The 12,758-nt window shown below is 41.0% G+C and overlaps 1 long non-coding RNA gene across 1 annotated transcript; it reads right to left on the bottom strand.

Annotated features, from left to right (window-relative positions):
• Positions 1-341: 341 nt before the first annotated feature.
• On the bottom strand, positions 342-11,844 carry LOC129527125 (uncharacterized). The gene is made up of 3 exons (XR_008672066.1): positions 11,686-11,844; positions 1,596-1,873; positions 342-1,023 (listed from the first exon to the last, which is right to left on the bottom strand). It is a non-coding gene; the product is annotated as an uncharacterized lncRNA (long non-coding RNA).
• Between the last annotated feature and the right edge of the window lie 914 nt (positions 11,845-12,758).

A 12,758-nucleotide genomic window follows, 5' to 3' on the forward strand; every position in this document is an offset into this window, starting at 1 on the left:
AATGATTTCATAATTTGTACTTTTCACTGTCAGACTGATCTTCCCTTCATTTAGTTCAAATTACTGAGCTTCTATTGTGTTGAGCTACTCTTTCACCCTTAAGTTTCAAAAATGCCCTTTTCTGTCAAATCTTATTTAGGCGGGTTAACAGAAGAATATGACTATACATAGACTGTTGACACCCAAACAGGATCCTTGAAATAGATGACCTTGGATATGGGCTTTGAGATAATTAGCAAAAAGAGAATTGACAGAAACCGACTGTTTCCAAGATAGCACAGGGTCACAATCAAAAGAAGGGCAGCAGAAATTGAATAGACAAGCTGATCAAAGACAAAAACTTACCAAGTGACCTGGATTTTTAAAGAAAATCATTGGGGCACCTGTTATTCATTCAATAGTAGTTCCACGGGTGTGTATTGAGCAACTTCTGTATTATTTGCACTATTCTAGGTGCTGGTAATACAGCAAAATGAGACAGGGTCACTCACATGCTCTAGTCTAGTGGGTAAGTGTCAGGGTAGGAGTAATGGTAGGACACATGAAAATGCATTGTTCCTGGGAGGGAGGGTGGCAAATTTAGTTTTGGATTCATGTGTCTGATACTTGGTACTTGTAGTATATCCCAGTAGGACTGCTCAGTAGTTGTTGATTTCCCCATTAGAGATGGTTGAGCTGGCGCCACATGGACAGCTGCTAGTGATCCTGCAGAAGGGATGGCACCTTGGACTCTTAGATGAGCTCACAGAGCATATGAATGACACCATGTTTATTCCCACAATTCTTCCGTGATATCTTCTCTTCAATAATGCTCATGGAAGGGGATGGGAGATTCTGTGAGCATCCAAGCCCTTGGCCACAGCACCCTCCTCTCAGAAGCAGAAATGAAGGAGATGCCTGTTTCCCGTAACCCAGGTTATGAAGGCAATTAAAATGTTCCATGGCTTATTTCCTGCCTTTCCATACCACTTTGCAGATTGACATCTGAAATGGTCTCCAACCTGGCAGCTGTCTTCTAATTATCTAAAATGAAAGAAAGGAGAAATGTTTGTATTTCTTAGGAAAAGAATGCACACTGCTTCTTAAAAAAAGCAAAGACATCAAGGGAAAACAGATTCATTGCTTTGGTAAATTTAAAACGATAATTTTTTTTCCTTGTTACCGAATCACAAAGTCATCACAGAAAATTCGGGCAATACAGATAAGGAAAGTACAATAAAAATCACCTGTGATTACACCATCCTGACATAACTGTTAGCAACATTTTGGCTTTCCAATTTTTTTCTGTGAACATATTGAGACATATTTTATAATAGTATGTTTATACTAAGCATACTATTCTGTAATCTTTTTTCGTCTAATAGTTGTAGTCAGTATGTTTCGTTTCATCAGTTTGGAGGTACAAATGAATTAACAATACTTTTAAAATTGAAGTTAAATTAATTTGTGGCTCTAATACATAAGAATATCTCTCTTTCATTTCATCTATCTATCTATCTATCTATCTATCTATCTATCTATCTATCTATCTATCTAAGTATCTATCTATCATCTATCTACCTATCTATCTATCATCCCAAGGGTATTTACTTAACTTTAAGAGTCAGTCTTTGTCACTGTCCTGCCATGGAGAAAGGACCAGAAAACCTGTGCAGTCAGTGGAACAGCTCCATTATCTTGGCCATTGTTGCTCTTGTTGCCACATGGTATTGCTCCAGTGTTGTTTTCTGACCACTACCAAAAGACTTGCAGTAATGCGGACACACTTGTCATGGACGCTGGTGGTCCTGCAGCCTCGCATAGTCATGGTCCACTGAGGTAAGTGTTCTTTGGACTAATGCACCTGTCAGCTCAAGAATAATTTCTCCGGATGCTGTTGGAGGGGAAAGAGGAAGATGTTTTACCTATATCATCACGTTCAGCTGGGTTGTACCATAGGTGCAGGCTCCTACACACACACACACACACACACACACACACACACACACAGACACAGAGTTGCAGGTTGGGTTATTTAGAAGAAGATAGTAAGATGGAGTTCAAGGTGTAAGATGTTTATTGGGGATCAACACCTGGGAAAGGAAGAGGAAAGAAGCAAGATTGGACAGAGGGAGAAGTTGAATGGCAATTCAGACCTGAAAAAGCCAACATCAACCTCTCAGAACTGTCCTATGTAGGGATGAAATGGCTGAAGCTTTATGTGCCTGACTCTCTCAGTCACTGGATGTGAGCTGTCCCAGGGAAGGACATGATCTTGGGCAAAGTAGCTCTCTGAAGCTGAGGCACACCCTAAAGGAGTTCTCATTTCCTCCACAGCTGGGCAGCAAGTCCCTCCTTGAAGGGAGATCTGGGTGATGCATCTCTGGTCCACCACAATCCACAGCCTCCTTAGCTCTACTTCATATATTTTGGGGGAGCAGCTCCTCCTGGATACCTGGATCTCTCTCTGATGGAAAACTTAGAAGAGGGAGTTTAGTAGGATGAACTACAGTCTCTGTCGCTGCAGTTGTTCTTGGGGCTGGAATTGATATTCATTGTCTCCCTTCTCCACGGTTCATTCTAGATTCCTCTCAATCTCATGACCAGATCTTCTAGGCTCAGTGGTTTGAACCAGATCCTGAGGGGTCTGAGACCTTTGTAGCCATGCCCTTCTCAGGAAGGATTGTTATATCTGCTCATTTAACTCATAATTGGGCAAGGGAAGACCAAAAGATGCCCAGATGAATTACTGGGTGTGATTCATTCATATTCTTCCTTGCTCCCGTTGTGTAGCAATAGTCTTACCTTAGTCTCATGAGCAGGGACAGTTACCCTACCAGGATGGTGACTCTTCTTTTTGCCTACTTGCCTTTGAATATAAGGAGCCCAGAGTGTCCAGGAAGTAGCTTATAGTTCAATGGGGCTTTTGCTGCTCCCCTGGTAAGTGTCCTCTGTCTGGAGACCAGATTTCTCTATCCCTGTAGAGCACATGCCCTACATGCTCTATAGGGATAGAGATCTGGTCTCCAGAGAGGGGACAGGAAACCCAAATTTCCTAAGTAGATCATTGGGAGTAATGGTAAGGGGAGTCATTCCTATTTCAACACCCTGGTTCCCAGACCCATGTATTCCTTCTACTCGGGAGACAGTGCCACGTAAAGTTCTTTGATTTAATGTCAATATGGCATCCTGGATGATGGATCTCATTCTTTCAGAGATTTGCTTCTGAGATGACACTTCCCCTGTGCCTTCAGTAGGCTTATCAAATACTGTGTCAGGCCTGCAGCTCTGGGTAGTTGTAGAATAGGATATGACAAGTGGAATTTGTGACCATAGACCCACCTCTATACCTGGTGCAGAAGGAATGCCTCACCATGAAACACTAAGTGACCATGTGTCTGGATCTTTCCACCATTAGTTAGGTTCTATCAGAGCTGCCAAAACCTAAGACCGAGTAGGCCCAGCCATTTATTGTAACATGGAAGTGGTATATCCTGGAATGAGCATGAGCAAGACCAATAGGCATTCCAGCTCTTCCAGATCCCTGTAGCATGCCAGGAGATGGTTTTCAAATGGTATCTAATTTTCCGGGGTAGATGACATAGCCTAGTTCTAGAACCCAAGCTTGTGGCATCTACCACTGCTGTAACAAGAGTCCGTCCTCAGTTTGTATCACAACTCTAATCTTACCCCTAACCTCAGGGGCAGATGGCATAACTTTGCTCTTCAATCCCAGGGGCCTGTACTGTGATTCTTCCAGTGGAGCTTGCCACTAACTCCACAAGATGTCTTGCCCACCCTTGATACCTCCATGACCACAAGGTCTGTGGGATCCTATGGCCTATGTGGCAGGGCTGCTTTCACTGTAGCTTGCGTCTGCTGAAGCACTCCTTCCTGCCGTGGGCTCCACACAAGCTGGCTGCTCTTTGGTCACCAGATATAGGGGTTGGAACAATATTCCTTATTCCTGGGTGTATGGAATTTTCCAATCGAACTTTTTACAATGGCGGAAATATCCTATACCCACGTTGTTAATGCGGTAGCCATTAGCGACTTGTGGCTATTAAGCAATGTGGTTAGTACAAGTGAGGAACTAAAATTTAAATTTAAATTTAAACTTGCATAGCTGCATGTGGCCAATGGCTACTGAACTGGACATTGTAGATGTAGAATATGCCACCTTCAGAACCCAAAAAAGCTCATCAGGTGTTGTGCTTCCTTCTTTGTGGTAGAAAGTACAAGAGGCAATAACTTATTTTTAACTTTAGGGAAGGGATGCCCCAACATGTCCTTGATCTCTATTCTCTTAAACTTTTACTAAAGTAGTGGCCTCTGGCTTTATCTCCCAACTTATGGAGTGCATATGTCTTACAAAGTCTAAGTGATAGCTACTTCTTGTGTATGTAATTCAATCAGCATATTATCCATGTGATGGATCAGTGTAATGTGAGATGTCCAGATGGTTCGGGTTTTTTGATTTGTAGTATGATAAAGTACAAAGAGTTAATGTAGTCCTGGGGGAATATAGTAAATAAATAATGTCCATCTTACACAAATGCAAATTGTTAATGATTCTTTCTATTAATTCAATCACCAAATCAATAGCCCCAGACCACGTATATGATGCTGTGTTAATTTGCTCTAGTAGATACCATATCTGACATAGTGGCTCCAGTTGGGTTACTATTGGGTCAAGCTTGTGACAGTTTACATCACAGATTAGCAAATTATAGCTTTTGCTGCCTGTTTTTGTAAATAAAGTTTTATTGGAACACACGGGCATGTTAATTTGCTTGTATACTGTCTGTGGCTACTTTCACACTATAGTGGGAGAGTTAAATTGTTGTGACAGAGCCTGTATAGGCCATAAAACCTGAAATATTTACTGTCTCTTTATAGAAAAAATTTGCCAACTCCTGGTTTACATCAATTGTTCAGGATCCATGTAGTTTTTGTAGGGGCCAGAGTGGTGAATTAAGAAGAGTCATTCTCAGTAAACTATCACAAGGACAAAAAACCAAACACCGCATGTTCTCACTCATAGATGGGAATTGAACAATGAGAACACATGGACACAGGAAGGGGAACGTCACACTCTGGGGACTGTTGTGGGGTGGGGGGAGGGGGGAGGGATAGCATTAGGAGATATACCTAATGCTAAATGACGAGTTAATGGGTGCAGCACACCAGCATGTCACATGTATACATATGTAACTAACCTGCACATTGTGGACATGTATCCTAAAACTTTAAGTATAATAATAATAATAATAATAATAATAATAATAAAAGAAGAGATATTATGGGGGCAACCACTCTTTGATTCTTTAGATCTTTAAGAGTAGTCTAGACTGGGTGCAGTGGCTCACACTTATAATCCCAGCACTTTGGGAGGCTGATCACTTGAGGTGGAGGATCACTTGAGCCCAGGAGTTTGAGACCAGCCTGGGCAACATAGGGAGACCTTGTTTCTACAAAACACAAAACAAAAAAATTAGCCAGGTGTGGTGGCACACGCCTGTAGTTTTAGCTACTTGGGAGGCAGAGGTGGGAGGATCGTTTGAGCCCAGGAGTTCGAGGTTGCAGTGAACTATGACCATACTATTGCACTTCAGCCTGGGTGACAGTGAGTGAGACTCAATGTTTAAAAAAAAAAAAAAAAGGAGCTTTAATTTTCACCTTCCCTGCACAACACCTCTCCTCTTCTGTATTCTGATGTATGCAACTGCTAACTATACATCTGTACATTTGGCACTGGGGAAATGACCATCAGGTTAATCTGTGGGCCTAGTGGATCCACTATAGGCCAGACTTTGGCTTTGTTTCCATATATACCTGTCATCCATATGTCCCCACTCTAACAGGGGTTCATGGTAACACTCCAGATCTCCAGGTATCAGCTCAGGTCTTCAAACCTTATGTCTCATAGTCCTGCCTATTCTCCTTCCCCCAGTGTGGTTTAACCCCAATAAGTGGCAACAGGTCCCTTTGGAGGAAGAAGGATCAGAGCAATCATTATAGTTAGTGTATACGTGCTGTGCTATCCGGGCAGCCTCTTTAGTCAATGGGTTCTAGATCTGAAGACTTGTTCAGGTATGGGAACTGCATAAGATACCATGCCTTTTTTGGGGTGACGAGGTGACCCTAGTCTTCTAGTTATTCATCTTTTATTTTTTTCTGCTGCTACAAACTCAGTGATACTCATCTATTTTGCCTCTAAGGATTCAGTGTTCTACTAACCATCCATATAACTCTCTACAGTTCAGGCTTCTTGGCTGCCATGCCAACTTTGCCATTAACTGGTTACCATTACTATAATCCTCTATTTTTAAGCTGTTAACCACTACCATTTGTCCTCTATTGTTTTGGGGTCCCATCATCTCCATTGGTAGTAGGGAGCCAGGTTCCATAATAGCCTCTCCTACCATCACCTCTGGCCTACAGAGGAGCATCACAACGGCATGTTAGTACTGGTACCCCTCTCACCAGCACATTTACCAGCACATTTACCAGCACATAGCCTTGGTAAATGGTGTGTCCTGTGGGTCTTTCAATGCAATGTAATCACTAAGCGTGGCTTCTGGCCATACATAGTATCTCCATTTCAGCTAACCACTTCCATGAGTCTTTAAATCTCTTCCTCTACCATTTGCCGTGGCATTCCCAGCATTACAACTTTGATCAGGGAGCACAATCATTTTCCTCATGTTTCCAGGAGCCATTTTCATAGCAAGCTTGTACCATCTCTTGGGGTCCTTGCCAAGGTGTTAAATTCTGTTTCTTGGGAGACCCAACTTCAAGTGAATGAACACTTCCCTATTTTAAGTTTATGTTTCAGTCATCTTGATTAAGCACCGTCAGAATCCAGTCCCAAATGTACTACCCTGGTACTTGCTGGTATGTGATAGAACATGCTGGCTAAATTTGCAGCTCTTTGGGGGTATAACCCCTTTCCTTCATTATTAGGCCCAGTATATTCTCAGCTGGGTAATGCTGTGATTTAACTATAGTTATAGGCCTAAAGGCCAGGAGGGGTGGTGGGGCAAATCTTATAGCATTGCTGGGAAGAGGTCTTTGGGTTGTCTTCCAGAATGAGGTGGAAAGGGAAGTGCTAGCATTTAGTAGGGAAGCTGGGTTATTTTTGCAGGCTTAGAAAATTTAGAGGAGTCTATGGAGTCAATATGTTCTGGACATCCTTCCAGATGTCTCTATGGCATGTCAGGTCCTAGGTTTTCTCAAGTAGGACCCTGAGCTTGACATAACAAATCTGCATTTGTTGGGCAAGTTTAGTTACTTGGACCATTAAACCCTGGCCTTAATCCTTGTTCTCTGTCCTTGCACTGCAGGAGATAAGGACTTTTTATGTTACCAAAGAGGTCCTCTGGCTTTTGCTTTTCCTTCTTTTTTTTTTTGAGATGGAGTCTTGCTGTGTCACTCAGGCTGGAGTGCAGTGCGATCTCAGCTCACTGCAAGTCTGCCTCCCGGGTTCACACCATTCTCCTGCCTCAGCCTCCCAAGTAGCTAGGACTACAGGTACCCGCCACCACGCCTGGCTAATGTTTTGTATTTTTAGTAGAGACAGGGTTTTGCCATGTTAGCCAGGATGGTCTCGATCTCTTGACCTCATGAGCAGCCCCGCCTCGGCCTCCCAAAGTGCTGGGATTACAGGTGTGAGCCACCATGCCCAGCCTCCTCTGGCTTTTATACTTGGTTTCCAATTGCTTGTTAATTTCCTTTAGCATCTAGTTTATTTCTGAGGAGCATCAATGCACTTTGGTAATAACCACCTAATCTCATTTTTCTTGTAGTTATTTTTGTCTTTTATGATATATTGCACCAATGGATGGTAGGAGGCAATTTGTACATTGTCTTTCTTTTTATTAAACATCAAGTTAATGTTATAATTACTTTTGTGGATTGGTCTTCCCTGCTTTGTGAGTTCTCAAGGGCAAGGTCAGATCACATTCAGTTTTGTATAAATGTCTTTTAAATGAGTGCGTGAGATATTTTGTGGGCAGGTGGTTTTTGGAGGTCTCTTAAATTTTCTCATGGATTACTATCTCTACTACCTATAAGTAGGAGTAGCTTAACATCTATTATAAAAGTTCTATAAAAGCATTAATAAAAAGAATTCTGCCTTTTTTGTTCTCAAATCAAATTAGATTTGGACCCACAATATTATCATTTACTGGACTCTTCAAGATAATAAAAGTCAGTCTCAAACTGGATGAAAGTTGAAGTCTTCTAGAATGTTCTAAGTCACTCAAAAGATAATGCTTTTTAATATAAAGACTAAAATAGATTTTGAGATGTTAATGCCATGTGGTTTCTCTGTAGTATGACTTTTAAATAATAGCGATTGCTAATATGAAAAAAGTATCTAGTATGTGCCAGGCACTTTGGAAGTGTATTAACTCATTTAATCCTCGTAACAATCCCATGAAGAGATTACTGTCACTATTTCCATTTTTTAATGAGGAAATTGAGGCACAGAAAATTCATAGTTTCCCCAAGTTCACAGTGTAACTCAATAGATTTTGAACTCAGATGGTTTGTTCCAGAGCTGTACCATGTCTATGCTATATTTTAAACAAAATTATCCAACACATAAAAAATAGTTCTCATGAAAAAAATCTAGAGCCTATTAAGAAAAATTTATCAACTCATATAATTTTCAGAAAGTCTACATGGTTTGTGGAATTTTTTTTTTTTTAACATTGTAAAATCCAGATTTAAAACAAACCTTGGTTGGGCACAGTGGCTTATGCCTGTAACCTCAGCATTTTGGGAGGCCGAGGCAGGTGGATCACTTGAGGTCAGGAATTCAAGACCAGCTTGGGCAACATGGTGAAACTCAATCTCTACTAAAAATACAAAAATTAGCCAGGCAGGGTGGCGCATGCCTGTAATCTCAGCTACTAGGGAGGCTGAGGCAGGAGAATCACTTGAATGTGGGAAGTGGAGATTGCAGTGAGCCAAGGTCGCACCATTGCACACCAGCCTGGATGACAGAGTGAGACCTTTTCTCAAAACAACAACAAAAACAAAAAACAGAAAAAACCCCAAACCTCATACAACACAGAAAAATTCTTGTCTCAGTGTGGTGATAGACCTATTGAAGTATCCTTTCAGCCAAAGGCACGTCCTTTGTCTCATTGATGTCTTGACTTAAAGACTGAAAGTGATGTGCAGCACCCGGGAGGGATGATGAACCATATCCCTTCCTTTTATTAATGTCCAAACCTGACCTCAGTGCCTCTGGCCTCTGCACCGGCTCTTTCATGTAATCACACATATCACTTGGTCACCAAGCTGATCTGTGTCCCACTAACAGGCATTTTGGGATGATAATTAGGACTTAGTGCATGGCCCTTATTCTAACGGGACTGACCCAGCTGTAACATACCATAAATACAGCCCGACAGAAGCCTGAAAATTGGTCTGGTTGATTGTCTTTACATGGTCCTATGACTCATTGCTTAATTTCTTCCCGATGCTTTTACCATAAAGTTTCTGTAGCCTATAATTTTTGTAAAAAATGTATCTAATTCTTGGTGTTATAAAAGGTTTGTGGTAAGTAATCACATTTATTGCACATCTCAATCCTAGGACTGCATTTATAGTTATTACGTATTTTTAAAAACAGATGTGACAGGCTTAGTTTCTTTGTTTGGTGTTTTTATCAATATAAAGTATATGGAATACCTATGATGTAAGAAATACATAAATGTAATTCTGTCTGCCTTCCCCTTGTATCAAGTACTCGTTCTGTAAGAGTCTCTTTTAGAAGATTGGTCTCCCTGTTTATCATACTGTGGTCAGATGTAGCACTTTTGATGTAGATCCCAGAGCAGCAATAATGCTGAAAACACTTCCAATCCTTATGTTTTTTCAACATGAGGCAGAATCTTAGCACATGCTCTAGCCAGCTGCTTTCAGCTCTTACCCACCTCTGTGTGTGTCTCCATGAGGCTTATGGACATGATAAACACTGATAATTTGCATTGAATGCCATTGTGGACAGCTACACTCCAGCCACTGTTCTTCCCCATCTAGTTCCACTCTCCAATCCAAAGTTTCATACCATCTTTGAGAAGGTTATCCCCACAAAGACAAAGTTATTCTATCACTGTGTCCCCAGGAACCAGAACAGTGCCCGGTATGTGGCAAAGGGTCAGTGATTGTTGAACCAAACGTGGCACATCCACAGAAACATGCTATTTACTTCTTTTTTCATTTTCATAGGGGTCTTGGTTATTATCATTGTCATAGGTTTATTACTTGGAATATCTTTTTAGTTAACTATATATTTTCTTCTAAAAATAACATGCATTACTTATAGACATTTTGGAAAACAAAACAATAAGAGTGAATACACATAACCTCACACATTAACACTATTTTTGATTTGGTATCATAATTTCTAGATGGTTCGAATACTGTTTTTCACTTGGTATCATGTTGGGAACATTCCCTTTTACCATTAAATAGTCTTCTAGCATAATTTTTAATCGTTGCCTGCAGATTTAATCATGTAGAATATAATTGCTTCCCTTCGTCCTTCCAGATCCACTGTCCATGTAACTCCAGCCTCTGTACCTGGCTCTTTGCCTCTGGAGGCTGAACTCATGGACAACATCAAGGAGTTCCTGTGCCTTTCGGCTTCCTCTTGGATTTGGGAAATGGGAAGCCCTGACAGGAGATGGGAGGAGAGGGAGGGAGAAAGGAGATAAAGGGCAGGTATTTTATTTCTTTGGCTCTCTCCCTGGCAGGTCACCTCAGGTTGGCTAGGTCTTTCCACCAGGCACTCTACTGGGCTCTCTCCTTCTGAGGTCCAGTAACTATTCCTCCCCTCATCCTTTTAGGCTAAGGAGTTTCAGCCAGGATTACTACACTGTCTGTTGTGGTTTTTCCACACGCATCTTTGTAAACACTCTCTTGAATACCCTGTAATGTTATCTCTTCCTGTTGAGAACTTGACTCATCTATACCAGAGTTTAATTTTCTGGGATTGCATCATTATAAATATTATTTCAGTTGAACCTACTTGTACCTAGATCCTGGTGCTTATTTCTGATTTTTTTCAAAGGATAACTTCTACAAATAGAATTACTTGGTCAAAAATTAAAAGAAAATTACGGATCCAAATTGCCTGTCAATGTGAAATACTTACTGTAGGTAGTTACTTGCTATCTGTTTTGGAAAGTCCAGCATCTAAATCTCATTCTTGTTGTGGGTGTCCCTTAAAGTTTTAATATTGTTGATAAGCCAGGCCCTGTCTCATGTTAGAAATGAAAGACGCAGATATTTCCTCCTTCTGCTCCTTGGCAATAAAATCTAGGGTACATCAAGCAGGTTTTGCCATTGGATGCTCTATTGGGCCACTTTTTTTCATTGCTATAAAGAAATACCTGAGACTGGGTAATTTATAAGAAAAGAGGTTTAGTTGGCTCACAGTTCTGCAGGCTGTACAGGAAGCATAGTGGCATCTGCTTCTGGGGAGGCCTCAGGAAGCTTCTGATCTTGGTGGAAGGCAAAGGAGGAGCCAAAGCAGGAGCAAGAGAAAGAGTGGGGAGGTGCTACACATTTTTAAACAACCAGATCTCACGAGAACTCACTATCGTGAGGACAGTATCAAGAGGATGGTACTAAACCATTCATGAGAAATCCATCCCCATGATCCAATCACTTCTCACCATGCCTCACCTCCAACATTGGGGATGACAATTCACCATAAGATTTGGACAGGGACACACATCCAAACTATATCAGATGCTCTTGCTCTGGACTTGAATCTGAGAGGGATATAGCTCTGAAGACATGGGGGATACTTAGAGATTACACACAGAGAGGTGGGATGTTGCAAGTGCAGTGGCAGCGGTTACCATGGGAGCAGAAACCACCGCATTGTTGAGAGTTCCATGCAGGCGGCCCAGCTGTTGTCCTGGCTGAATATGCCCTTGCTTTGCGACCAAAGCTCTCATGGTTCCTATCTATGCTCTAAGACTGCTTCTTCAGTTCCTCATCACTTCTTTATGAACTGACCGTTTGGTCATTATGAAATGCCCCTCTTTATTTTTCAAAATACTCTTTGTTCTGAAGTTGACTTTGTCGGATATTAATATAGCCTCTCTAGCCTTCTATGCTTAATGCTTTCATGGCATGTTTTTCCATCTTCTTTTAAATGATCTGTATTTTTATATTTAAAGTAGATTTCTTAAGATCTACTCTGTTGGCAAATTTCAAGTATACAGACAATGTTGTGAACTATAGTCATATTGCTGTATATTATTCATCTTGCATAGCTGAAACTTTGTGGATCTTAAATGTTTTCACTACCTGCACACACACACACAAACACAAGAATGGTTTTATGTGATATATATGTTAATTAGCCTGATTGTGATGATTTTATGATGTATACATATATCAAAACATTAAGTTGTACACCTTAAATATATAGAATTTTTATTTCCAGTTATATCTCAATAATGCTGGAAAAATGGATTTCTTGTTATTCTCCCATGGCTGGAAGCAGGAGGTTGTCTTCCTGTCACTTTTATGAACTGCTTTGCTCCTCCTTGTAAGTTTCTTATCTGTTTCATCAGCTAGAATTCATTTCTATGGTTTGCAGTCAAGAAACTTGACTGGTACAATATTGGTACTGGGAGAAGATGGTAAGTAACAGATCATCAGGGAAAATTGGGGAATCTAGGCTTGGTAACTGGGGAAAAAGATGGTAAATCCCTTTGTATTAGGGAATGGTCTTCTGGTAGCAC

This window comes from Gorilla gorilla, chromosome 16 (genome assembly GCF_029281585.2).
Source record: "Gorilla gorilla gorilla isolate KB3781 chromosome 16, NHGRI_mGorGor1-v2.1_pri, whole genome shotgun sequence".
Classification (NCBI taxonomy): domain Eukaryota; kingdom Metazoa; phylum Chordata; class Mammalia; order Primates; family Hominidae; genus Gorilla; species Gorilla gorilla.